This window comes from Elaeis guineensis, chromosome 15, assembly GCF_000442705.2.
Source record: "Elaeis guineensis isolate ETL-2024a chromosome 15, EG11, whole genome shotgun sequence".
Taxonomy (NCBI): Eukaryota; Viridiplantae; Streptophyta; class Magnoliopsida; order Arecales; family Arecaceae; genus Elaeis; species Elaeis guineensis.
In genome coordinates, this window is record NC_026007.2 from 48032358 (window position 1) to 48046641 (window position 14284).

Here is a 14284-nt window from a genome sequence, read left to right on the forward strand (position 1 = left end):
AAGGAAGGACAAAAGTGACATTCACTTAGAACAATTACATTAGACTTGAATACAAGCTTAATAGTCCCTAATGCTAGAACTGAAACTGGTCTTCCATCTCCAACATTAAGAAACCTTTCACCTTCTTCAAATCTCTTACTGACCTGCAGATCCTGTAACGAATTACAAATATAGAAGGGCTTCCGGTATCTAATATCTAGGTAGTAGAATCATAAATTGAGAAATTACAAAGTGTTATCATATAATTATCTTGTCCAACAATAACTTGCTTCTTTCTCGATCTGTTCGGATCCAGGGAGGTAATGTATTGAGGATAATTTTTTTCTAGTGCCCCTACTTCTTGTAGTAGAAATATTCTGCCTGACTCTGATCAGACGTGGGTTTCTTGGTCTGACTGGGTTTGGATGCCCCAGCACTTTGCACCTTTTTCTTGTTCTTCTTGTTCTTCTTTTCTTTTTTAAAGGATCAATATCCAGAAGAAGACCCTCCCACAACATTCACCGACTTCTTTTGGAGCTGGTGATCCTTCTTAAAATTTTTCAGTAACCCTAGTAAACCGTGATAGTTAACTGCAGGCTTTGTCAATTGAAAATGAGTAAGAAAAAGGAGGTAGGACTTGGACAGAGAGTTCAGAATAGCATCTTTCCTCAACTGCTTATGTAGGAGAAAGCCGAGCTTGCTTAAGCGCTCAATCATCTCGATTATGTACATAACATGATTAGTGACTGATACTCCTTTTCTCATTCGAGCATTGAAGATGGCATAACTAGTCTTGTGCCTCTCAACATCGTCGGGTGTGCCAAAAGTCTCGTTCAACATTTGTAACATATCCTGTGGCTGAGCATTCTTGAAACAACGGCTAAACTCATCATTCATCACCGCCAGCATAATACAACAAACCATAGTTCAATTGTTGAGCCACTTCTGATAAGTGTCTCTGATCGTGCTATGTGCATTCGGAGTTGGCTCTTCGAGTGTCGGATCTGTCAATACATATAAAATCCGTTCATGCTTCAGGACTATTTTGAGCTTTCGATACCAGCTATCAAAATTTAATCTCATCAATTTATCACTATCTAATAGTGATCAGAGCGACAAGGTGGTGGCTATAACTACAAAAGAAAAATCAAAACTTAATTAGTATATGAATTGATTAAGCCTAAAGACATGGATTTTAGTCTAAAGATTCTCCCACTATTTTATTCAAATTTATAGCCTCTACCTTCAATTCAAAGAATTACACTAATTTCTTAGTGGGTACTAGAATCCACATGGACTACACATGGGTCCGAGTGTAGCTCGACTAACCCTTGTGTACCCATGGATAGATTCTTAATCAATTATTTCACCAAACAATTTTTAGTATTCAATTTTATCCCAGACACCTCTTCAGAAGGAGTGTGGTGCCTTCACTGAAGGTTCTAGTTAGGTTCAACCATTAACATATCAGAATTTAGTGTATCTAACAAACGAGTGACTAGGCCTAAGTGTGGCTCGGCCAACCTGACCATCATCAGAAAGATACAACTAAAATAATATATTATGAATGATAATTCTGATAGTCAGATGAGCACCAGATGTGTGGCACCTCCAAAGATCATCTAAACCATTGGACTCATTATCACTCAACTTAATAGGAGGCTATGATCTAGTTATCGCCATAACTATTTCATTTTAGGGACCTAATAATTTTAGAGGATTTAATTAGTTGAATTGAGAGATGAGATGAGACTTGATCAGTTAATCTTAATCCTCCTACTGACTTCACCAAGTCAAATTTAAGAAGATCAGGCATAAGCTAGTCGAGCCAACCAGTCATGAATCCTCCTACTGGCTTCATTAAGTCATAAAGAGGACTCAAGACAAGTTAAACTAGGGACACCTAAATCAGTTATATTGATTTTCTAATTAGCATGGATCAACTCCAATCATTAAGTGATCTAATCAAAACATAATTCACCATATTGGCCAGACAAGTGAGATCGATGGGAGGGATATGCCATTAACTCGATATAGACTCCATCTATGTGAGTAGCTCCTAATTAATGACCATCGATCAAAGCTGCCATACTTACCTTAGACACCAACTGGTTAGTCATTTTTAATTTGATCAATTTATAGACTTGGATTCGACCATAGAGCTATGATCAAAGTCCATATTGGTCTAATTAAAGAGATGGACTTGACCAAGTTGATCAAGAGAAGAAATTGACCCAATCATAATTAACTTTTAATTAGATTTGATCAATTACTAATATGATCCATTATCAATGATTTCTAATCCTAGGTCTAACCCAGTTAAATAGACTTGACTCGAGCTAACCCATTAACCCATGAGTTATAAAATTAATGCTTTAGATCTTTGATTCTCAAATCTAGATCGCTTAATTCTCAATTGAGTTTTGGACTGATATGGGTTCATGTTTGATGTTTGAAAATAATTTTTAATTTTATAAAATATTTTTATAATCAATCATCTAATGATCAAAATTTTAATTTTAGATCTAATATATATTATTTCAAATCTAAAATAAAATTTTAATTTTTTTTTATTATTCATCATCATAAAAAGATCATGCAACACCCTTACAAGCCATAAGAGATCCCATCGAATGGATAAATAGGATAGTGAAATCCTAATTTCTCCTATGATCGGATGGCTATGAGGATCTATCCAATCAGATTACTATACTACTCAGATTCAAAATTAACTATTTAGATCTAATCTAAATAATTAAAATCAGATTATATGCAAAAAATGTCATAAGAAATCTGGCTCTGATACCATTTGAAGAAAAAATGGGTAGTTCAAAGCATGTATTTTTAAAATTTTATAGTAGAATAATAAAAGATTAAATATTTTAATCTTTTAAATATACTTTAGATCAAATCTAAACTATCATTAAGGATCTATGATATAAAAAATTTATATATTAAATCTGAAATAAAATAGAAAACTACTTTGATCATATCGATATCTTGAATTTGATTTAATCTTTAGATTATGTCGGTAGAGTTCAGAACTCATCACCTTTTTGTAGGTTGATGATCTTCACTATTGCTAAGTATGGTATGAAGCTCTCACTGATGTCGAGCAGCCACACAAGTGTCCGACCTCTACGGATGGTCCACACAAAGCCCCTCGGTCCGATCAGCCCTCTGTGGGAGTGCTAGCTCGCGCAGTCAATTTCTGATGATAGATCTGACTTGATCTCCTTCTTTGATCACCTTGAACCTTTTCGATGTTGAAGATAAATTAGAGAAGGATGCTAGATGGTGGAGAAAATCAGATGAAGATTCTCTTCTCTTTGGTTTTTTCCTCACCCAAAAACCTAGAATAGTTCTAGGTACCTCACTTAAAAGGAGAACTGTCTCCTCTTTTGTTCATGCCAAAGAGGAAGAAAACCCACCCAATCCTCACATCTCAAAGAAGTATTTTTGACCCTCTTTCTCTCTAGTATCTCATGGTGAAGAGCTCTCCTCTTTTGGCGTACAAAATTATGGCCTTTTTATGGTTGTCGCACAAACCAGATAAAATAGGATAAGGGCTGGAGTTTGTTGCAATTCAAACTCTTTTGAATTTCACTTCGACTCCAACTTTTTATCACCCTTATCTGACTTAAAGAGGGACTTACCAAAAAAAATTAGGTATAAAAATCAGTGAGAAGGCCTCCTTATCTCGTACACAAGAGACCCCTTTAAAAGCAACCAACGTGTGAAAGGATATGGATAAGGTTTTAAGTTAAAATTTAAATTAATTTGAATTCAAATCAAAATTAACTAATTCTTATCCTTGATGGGTGACAAAAGAAGAATAATTATTCTATAGTTTTCTCATGTACAAACTAATTTTATGTAGTGAGAAAGGGTGTGAGACAATTTAGGTGGCGCAAGTGATAGAGTCCTACTCATTTGGGATTCTAGGATTTAACCAATTGGATTTCTTTCAAACCCAATCCAATTAGACCCAAATAAAATATGATGAACCTAATATAATTAGGCTCTTATAATTTTAATTAAATTTTATCAAATCAATAAATAAATTGAGCCATAGATCCAATCAAATCAGGATCATTTTTTTCTTACCGATTAGGTCATCTCATAACCTAATCAGACTTGACCTGATTGAATCAAATTCAATCAAACTTGATCCAAACTTTAATGCTCAATCAAATTGAACTAATTAGTAATCTAATCACTAATTAATCTTTCATTAATGATAAAGTCCAAGTCTAGTGGGACTTTTCTCTAGAGTCTCCGTCCAGTGGGACTTTTCAGCAGAGTCTCTGTCTAGTGGGACTCTCCACCAGAGTCTCCATTGATTGAGAATCTTCAGATTAGCCATGTGATCAAAAAAAAACTTCTAGTGTGTGTGACCCCATAGGTTCGAACCTAAGTTGGTAGCACAAAAATTGATTTCTGTACCAATTGGAGTAACCATCTAGCAATGATATCCGACATCCAGATAGGCCAAATGTATACTAAGCAACACTCAAGAACCTATTTGAATATAGTTATCGTATAATTTATTTTTTTGATCCAAATGCTCAAGATGACCTAGGGTTTAACTGTCAATCTTGATATGGTTATCCACATTGTATTTCAATTTTTAAAATCCATCATATGGATTACCCCGATCAAAGTTTTACTAAATTAAAACACACTGATATATTAACTCCTACTTATTCAGAGGGATCAATTCTATCTTGACTCACACACTGACTTCACAAGTACTTGACTATGCCCAGAAACCTTTCATCACTGAATTAAAAATTCAGGTACTTCGGCACACAGCATAGTGAGTTGCTTGCAAGTCATCGTGGTGATCTCAGGTCGAAGGGACACTTATACCTATATCCCTTCGAAGTGACTCTTGACAGCAGAGTACTCTGGAGTTGGTCACGTTTAGTGAAATATACTCCTATATTTCATCTGCATGCCATACCAGCATTTTCACACTCCTTGGTTAAGAGGACAACCAACTTATATGGCACATAATGACCTACACTTGATATGTCTATCATCCTAGTAACAACATATCATTTGGTCGCGAACTCATTTAAGGACTAAATGATATATCCTCTTATATCAAATCAAATAGTCTTAAGGACTTCATCACATAATCGGAGTTCAAAATGAGATGTACACAGTGATAAAAAAATCAAATAATATTTATTAATTTAATAATTTATATATAATTACAATGATAAGCACAACCATCAACAGACTGACGAATGATTTTGAGACACAATTCTCAACAGTCTGGCACTACAATACAATGAGTTACTTGCAAATCATCATGTTGATCTTAGGTCGGAGGGATACTTTTATCCATACCCTTTGCGAGCTACTCTTGACAGCAGAGTGCTCTGTAGTTGGTCACGTTTCATGATGATGTACTCCTACATCTCACCTATATGCCATACCAATATCACCACACCATTTGGTTATGAGAACAACCAATACATATGGCACACAACGACCTACACTTGATATTGCTATTGTCCTAATAATAGTGTATCATTTGATCGTGAACCAGTTTAAGGACTATACGATAAATCTTCTTTTATCGATTAAAGTAATCCTAAAAATTTTGTCACAATATAGGAGTTCATTAGAAGATATAATCTTATGATGAAAAAGGTTAAATAACTTTTATTATTGATCAATTCATATATATTTATAATTAGCACAATCGTCAAACGATTGTCTTTAGGACATATTTTCCAACATTCTGCAAGAGAGCTAGCACCCCGGTGAAGATACCTATCTCTAGTCAAAATGAGTCCTCATGTGGATATTTGTGGAGGCCGAGCGCATGCATGGCTAAAGGAACCCATTCAGATCTACGATCATTGACTGCGATGTACATCGACCCATGTAAAGATATTGAGATTCGATCTCTATATTTTTTCTTTTATTTTTTAGATTATGTGTATGTCATAGATCCAAGGGCTTGGGTAGTATAGATTAGATCTATTGCATGTGGGGTTAAAGGGGTTTAACCTAGATCTATTTTCCACTACGATCAAAAATCATTTTGAAATTCTACATGCAACCTACCTGATTTCTAATAGTGGTATCAGAGCCACTGATTTTTTATTTTTTTTGACATGTATAATTTGATTTTTAATTTAGATTTAAAAATATGGATGGTTTAAAATTGATCTTGTGCTAATATAAGGTTATCCTGATATAGGATTAACCTCCTATATTGAAAAGATTGTCCTAGCATAAAATTGATAGTTTTTTAAAAATTATTTTTAAAACTTTTAAATCAATCTTTTAAATCTAAAATTAGATGTGTTTAATAATGTTAGATCTGAAATTATAATGATTAAAAATTTATATTAGACTGATATAAAATTATCCTGATATAGGGTTTACCTCTTATATTGAAAAGGTTGTCCTAATCTGATGTGAATCGATTTTTGAAAAGATATTTTTAAAGTATTTTTATCATTATTTTAGATCTGATTTTATATGTATGAGATATATATTTTATTAGTTTTAGATCAAAAACTTAATATATATATATATATATATATATATATATGTGATATATGGTTGTAGTTTAGATCTAAAACTGCATGCATGTGAGACATATTTTAAATATAGAACCTTTAATACATATGTTAGATATATATTTTGATTTATTTTAGATATAAATGTTTATGCATATATTGATATATATTTTTGATTATTTTAGATCTGAAAATGATGTATATGATACATGGTTTGTACACCCATGGTCTAAAACTTACTTTTCAGTCAGATCCTAGATCTAAAACCATAGGATCTTTATTTTTGTTGCATAGTAAAGCTGTTTAGATTTGAAAATTATTTTTTATCTAAATTAGAACTTAAATGATGCAAAGAAAATATGAAATTGTGGCTCGTCCATAATGTATAATACACTTAATTAAGAATTAAAATTTGAAATTAAAGGTCTAAAATTATGAATTTAAGATCTAAATTTTAATTATATAAAATATGGGCTTAGATATGGGTTGAACCAATTAGGTCTAAAGATTAACTACAATAGGATCCATGATTAGATCAGGCTAGAACTCTTTTTTCAATTTTGAATAGTTGATCGAACCCAATCAGATATTGATGGGTTTGAGTCAATAGGAGCTCAAAATTAAGACTAGTTGTAGTTGGTCAATCGATTCATACTTGATGTGAATTGATTATCTCAAGATCGAATTTAGCTCTTTGATTCGAGCTTGAATAACTAAATCTACGGATTCAATTCTAATAGACCATTTGGTGTTTAAGGTAAGTTTAGCATTCTTGATCGGTGGTCTTTAATTGGGAGATATTCATATAGATAGAGTTTATGATGAGTTAATGGCATATCCCTCCCATCGATCTCATTTATCTGGCCATTTGGTAGATTATGGATTAAGTCTGGTTGATTAGTGATTCGTGTCCATCTATGCCAGTTAGATAGGTCAGACATAAGATGGGCTGACCTAAACCAGTTATTCATTACATTTAATATATGTGACTAAGTTGATGATATCTAAATTAAATCTTCTCAATTGAATATTAAGTCTAGGGATCTTCCACCATTGTAGAGATGCGGATGCCTTTTCTAACGTTGATCGTTCTCGACTGGTTATAGTGATTCGATTGCATCAGGGAGGCACAACCAGTCTATTAGCATCTGATGCCTCAAGGTGAAGATGGGGTTGGATCCAATGACTATTAGATGAGGGACCCAATGACGGTTCTACGTCCATTGGTGAATGATGGATCGGACTTAACTAAAAAATATGCCAATAACTAGTAGGTAAGACCATAGGACTTAGAGATCAAGTCACTGCAACATGCTTGGAGAAGCATCTGAACAAAAAGTTATCCATGTATTGGTATATGTGTCATCAATAATTGTTAGATGAGGTATCGTACATCGATGAAATCATAGCATCCACTAGAACCACTTATTGCATTAGGATTTTTATTTTTCCACTTGAGGAGTGTGAGAGACTCAAAAAATTAGTGAGTCTTTGTTTATTTTTAAAGTCCTTAGAACAAGCTTTTACCAGTATAATCATCTGATTAAATCTTTACCTCTATGGTTAATTCTATCAGCTTCCAATCCTCTAGCTCAAATCCTAGATATCAACCACTTAACCGAAATCAATTACATATTCTGGCTCAAAAATCTAAAAATACTTCTTAGCTTTTAGAAATTAAGTCATGTTCTTGACTAGATTAACCTAATGTCATTAACTTGTCTAATCCATAGTCAATGAGCTATATTTAACAAATGATTGGATATTGACTATTAGGTGAGGTGCTATAAATTGGAGTCCATGGTTGATGAACTCCAATATGTGCATAAGGTCATGTAGACTGCCAATGACATGTTGATTTATCTGCAACAATTGTGAGATGATCAGAGTCGCACAGCGTATGAGATGTGTGATGGACAGTTTGTTCATAATCACTATTTGATAATGATCAAAGACATTGAAGAGCTTGAGAAGCTCGACATAACCATGCATAAAGAATTGCTAATGGATTTAATCCTATAATTTTTTATTCATATGGATAATTTGTGAAACTATTATATAAATAAACATTATAGCAGCTTAACTGAATTGATCAATATGTTGGTAACTAAAAAGATTTTGAAAAGTTTAGAGGTATATACCTAGAAAGCCTAAAGAAACATAGACATACCTTTGAAAGATATGTCAAGTTGCTCAAATTTGATCTTACGATTTCTTCTTCTTTCAGTTGAGTATTAGATTCTAATGCATGTTATACACTTCAATACAGGGTCTAAAGGAAGGAAGACGGCTGAGGGAAGGTGTAGTGACTCTTTTGAGTCGGCGATGTTATAAAAGTTGCACTGTGGTCATGGGCATCTAATCTCAATGATTATCATTTTGAATTCAGTTCTCTAACATTTACATGGTGATGCATATGTGAACTTATTTGAGCAAACCGTGAATGCCATTAGTTTTGAGTGATTTAGAAATTAAATAATCTGAAATATATAGGTGGTTCCTTAGGCTAGGTCATATAGGAGAAGAAATGAATTATCGATTGGAGAAATATGAGCCTTTGGGCTCATTGACTGTTGGTCGTATCTAGTCTATGAATCATCTTTTTGCGGATTAATGATCATGTTGTCTTTTATGAAATAAAGAAATAGGACAACTGAGATACTTATCCTAGTACCTATTTGATGTATATGACACATTTGATGAGCCACACGAGGAAGGTTATCTCTACTTCATTATCTTTACCGATGAGCAGTTATGGTATAAGTATGTATATGAGATACAAATCTGAAGCCTTTTGAAAGGTTTAAAGAATTCAGATATGGAGTAGAGAAGTAAACCAAAAAATTCTAAAGGTACTTCGATTAGATCGAAAATACAATACTAAATAGAGAATTTCATGATTATCTCTAAAAAATGATAAAGTTTCATAATGGAATCCTCCTAGTTTATCTCAGCTCAACAGGGTATCTGTGAGGAGGAATGACACTATATGAGATAATGGTCTGGTCCATTATGAACTTCGCTAATTTAACCTTTGTTTCTTTAGGAACAAGCTTAAATTTTAAAAATTTAAATTAGATTTTCTCTCAAGTTAGTTCCATCACACCGTATGAGATATGGCATGGCAAACAAGTTAGAGAAAAGATCTATGAGAGCTCATTTTTGGGATATCCTAAAAGTTTTGGGATGTCACTTGCTCTTCGCAGTGGTTCACAATGTGATTGTGACCAATCATACTATTTTCTTGAAAACAATGGAAGGATAAACCCAAAGAGAGAGTCTCTAAAGAACAATAAGTCATAAGACCTGTAGAACTTTTCATAATGAGTCAGTATATGTAGTATCTTCTCCACCTCGTAGATCTAGTAGGATCTTTCATTCTTCTAAAAAAAACTTGGTATTCTTACCGAGGATTAAGAAAAAGTATTTCTCTAGGAAGATTGAGAATATAGAGAAGATCCTGAAATCTACAACGAGACGATGTTGGACATCGACCTCGAGAAATGGATGTGTAAATAGTCCTACTGAATGGATATCTTGGAAAAGTATCTATATGCAGTGGCCTATGGATTTCACTTTCTGTGATAAAAGATCACACTATGAAGATCTATTCATGGATTTAAGTAGACAACTCAAAATGATGTGATCAAATTATTTGATTTCATCAAAAACAAGGAGGAATCATGTGTTTACATGAAAGTCAGTGGGAGGGTCCCATACTGACATTGATTATGATGTAGTTGAATATAGAATTTTCATCAAAGACCTAGTACAAACATCTTATATTCTGAGAATAAACATCTATAGAGATAGATCTTAAAGAATATTTATTTTTTATAAGTACATGAAAGAGGTGCTGAAAGGGTTTCGCATAGAAATCTCCAAGAGGGATTCATTATCCTCTTGGATGTAGGTGTATGCCATACTATGTACTCAATTTTGTATATCTTACTGTGAGAGTCACGAGCAGATAGCACTGAATTATTGTGAAAAAATATCCCAAGTACTTGAGAAGCACTAAAGATTTATTTTTGATCTTTGAAGAAAGGTTAGAGCTAAGAGAGAAAGGATACACTGATGGTAGAATATCTACATCAGTATGTATTCTTGAGTTTTATTGGATCAATATGTTGGAAGGATTTCAAGTAACTGATTAATGGAAGCCGAATCTACTATAGATGTGCAAGATGCATTCTGATTCTTGTAATAGTTACAGAACTCGATGTCATGATATTGGATGTCATGACACTATACTGTAAAGATAATGGTCCATAACTCTTGCTAAAAAATCAAGGTCTCACCAAAAATCCAAGCACATAGAACAAAGATATACGCAATTACCTTAAGTAGAAATATATAAAGGTATAGAGAGTAGACTCCACATGGATTGTGGTAGGCCCAAGTTACTTAGCCAGATAAAGATCGAAGTCTGTCTTCATGAGATGGGGCTCAGGTATATAGCAGATTGGATTTAGTGTAAGTGAAAGTTTGTTCGATGTGTGCCCTAGAAGCCAATTTTAGCTAATGCATACTTTTGTCTAGAGCATATTTTTGTACTTGTTGGACTACTTTTAATTATCAATCATGTTGTATATGTCTATGATTTATCTAAAAAATTAACAAAGATGATTTTACATATTCTCAAGGTATTGAGAATTTAAAACATACATCATTAGTGGTTAATTTCTAAATACTCCCGATCGTAGATCGTCATGGAGGATAATGATCGATCCATTTAAGATCAGTGTACGATTCACCTCCCTTCTGGATAGATGGATCTCCAATCTACAGTATAGAGACACTGGGGTGAGAGTGTAGGTAGTTGTTACAGAATAACTTAGATTGAGCATAACCAACATGAGAAATCATTTGGATGTCTACTCACTCATCAATGATTTTTTTGATGCTGCAGTAGTATGACCGATTCTTTGATCTACGGTGTGTTGGTTATTCATAGCGAGGCTACTTTATTTGACTGTACATTCTCTTGGTCCCTAGCCATTCGGATCCTTACTGTGTATGTTGGCTATTATAGGTTCAAGTTCGTTGTTTGGAGTAGGATACATCTAAATAGAATCTATCGACCTTGATAGAAAAGGAGTAGTCATATGCATTTCGTAAGACTATGTTCAGAAAGTCTCTTGCCAGAGCAAGTGTGAATATTGAAAAAGAGTTTCCATGAGATTCACAGATGAACTCGAGTCGAGCCAATCTAGCATATAACCGATAATGGGATTTGATGAGTTCTCTATGACCTCCATCTAGTCGAAACTCATGATAGAGAGACTGTATCATATGATAACTGCACCTACAGATTTATTCTTCTATTCTGTTGGGTTGCTACTATATGCTGCTAGGCGTTACTGATGGATCGTAAAAACTTACTAGGATCATTTTCGGATCAATGATCCTTATTGGGGTGAGTTGGAATCATTTCAGCCCATTGAAAAGAGTTTCGATGATACTATGATGGAGATCACAGTATGTTTTACTATTAGACATAATGGAACCTTTAAAATCACACACAAAAGAGGTTCTTATCCGATTAGATAGCTGATCGATGATTATGAATCATTGAAGGATAAAATTGTCAATATGGTTGATGATTAACTTTATGCAAATATTGTCATTAGATAATCACTAAGTGTTAGTGAATTATAGGAGAATTAATTAGCAATTGGATTGCTAATTGACTTAATTTGATTGATCAATTAAGATTCGAATCAAGTCTAATTGAATTGGATTCAATTTGACTAGGGTTGGATTTGATTAGATCGAGCGTAATTGTAAGGGAGATTAATTCTTGATTTGATCAAGACTTGGGTTTAGATAATTTCTAATAAGATTAGGATTTAATTGAGAATATTGGATTCTTAATTTGATTAGATTTCTTCTTCTTATTTGGATCAAATTGAATTAAATTTGGTTTAATTCAAATTTAAAAATCCTAGAGTCCATTCAAGCTGGGACTCTCTCTCCACCACCGCCCCTTTGGTTTCATGCACCATATTCCACGACAAAAATATTTTGGCATGAGAAATAATTTGCATGAGAGTTTTGGGTGCAGATATGAGAGAGGGAGATTGTTATGGTAAGTAGTTGGTTGATGACTCATCCACCTTATCTCATGATCTCTTTCCAAGTTTGAATTTGATTCAAATCAAAGATAGAGATAAGAACGAAAACTAATCTAATTTTTATGGAATCTTTTGGTCATGCCTAACAACCTCTCCCTTGTGCATTAAGAAAGGAATAGCGTGAGAAATCAAATCTGATTTCTCACACCTTTCCTTATTTTCTTGGCAATAATTTTTTGGACGCCAAAATTGTTTGGCATGTGATAGGTGGTGTTCCCTCTCCCAAGAAACCCTAGTCCTCCCTCTTATAAATAGGGACTAATTTTTAGACCCTATGATGATGAGAAAAGTTAGAAAAATTAAGAGAAAAATATTCGAAAAAATCTAAGTCCTCTTCCTCCTTCTCTTCCTCCTCGTTCTTCCTAGTTCTCTAGAAAGTCTGTAAGATTTGTGAGAGAACAATATCAACCATCAAAGAAGAGTCTTCTACAAGAGAGCTAGCACCCTGGTGAAGACACCTACCTCTGGTCAGAACAAGTCCTCATATGGATACCTGTGGAGGCCGGGTGCGTGTGCAACTAAAGGAATCCGTTCAGATCCATGATCATCGACTGCAGTGTAGATTGACCCGTGCAAAGATATTGAGATTCGATCTCAATATTTTCTCTTTTATTTTTTAGATTATATGCATGACATAGATCTAGGGGCTCGAGTAGTATAGGTTAGATATGTTGCATGTGAGGTTAAAGGTGTTTAACCTAGATCTATTTTCTACTGCGATCAAAAATTGTTTTGAAATTCAAACATGCAATCTACCCAATTTCTAACATGCCGCCCATCATTGTTTTGCTTCTGCTTTCTTTGATCTTCTTCATTGTTGGATTAACACCCAGGTCTATGCAAAGGCAATCCACATCTGGTACAGGAGTTGTACTGAAGGATTTTCTAACAAGCAAGATAGTTCCTCTTTTAGTGGCCATCAGTATTGCAATGAAAACACTTTTCCTTATCTGCGGCCTTTTTGGGAGCTTCTTTCTTAGGCTTGTTTTGAGTCTTGTGTTTCTTCATGGGTTTCCTTTTCTTTTCGATAGATTTTCTCTTGGAAGATGAAGTCAATTTCATAGTAAGAACAGTACTTCTTGAACTCTTCAAGATCCCTTTAGTGGTTACCAGCATATTTAACAACTCGGCCTTGGTGCACTAATTTTTTTTCATAGGGTAGTTTACAATAAACTATGCATATGAATAAGTAAGAGATTGCTAGATCATATCTATCTGCAATTCGTTATCCATGGATACGTCGAGCTTCTCAAGCTCCTCTGAATCTTTGATCATTGTTCGATAATGATCATGGACAGACTATCCGTCATGCATCTTCATGTTGAAGAGTCTCTTGGACACTTCATAGTGACCTACGCAGCTCTGCTCGCCATACAACTCTTATAGATAAATCAGTATGCCCTTGACAGTTTTGATGTTCTCATGCTGGCATTGAATTTCATTGGACATGGATGCCAATGCGCAGCATCGGACCTTGTTGTCGTCATCCAACCATTTTTCATGGGATGCCCTTTGATCAAGGGTCGGACGAGCTGACAGGGAAGGAATATCTTGGTCTAGTACATAGCTTAGCTTCTCAAAACTCCAGACTATCTTCCAGTTCCGAAGCCAATCTTTGAAATT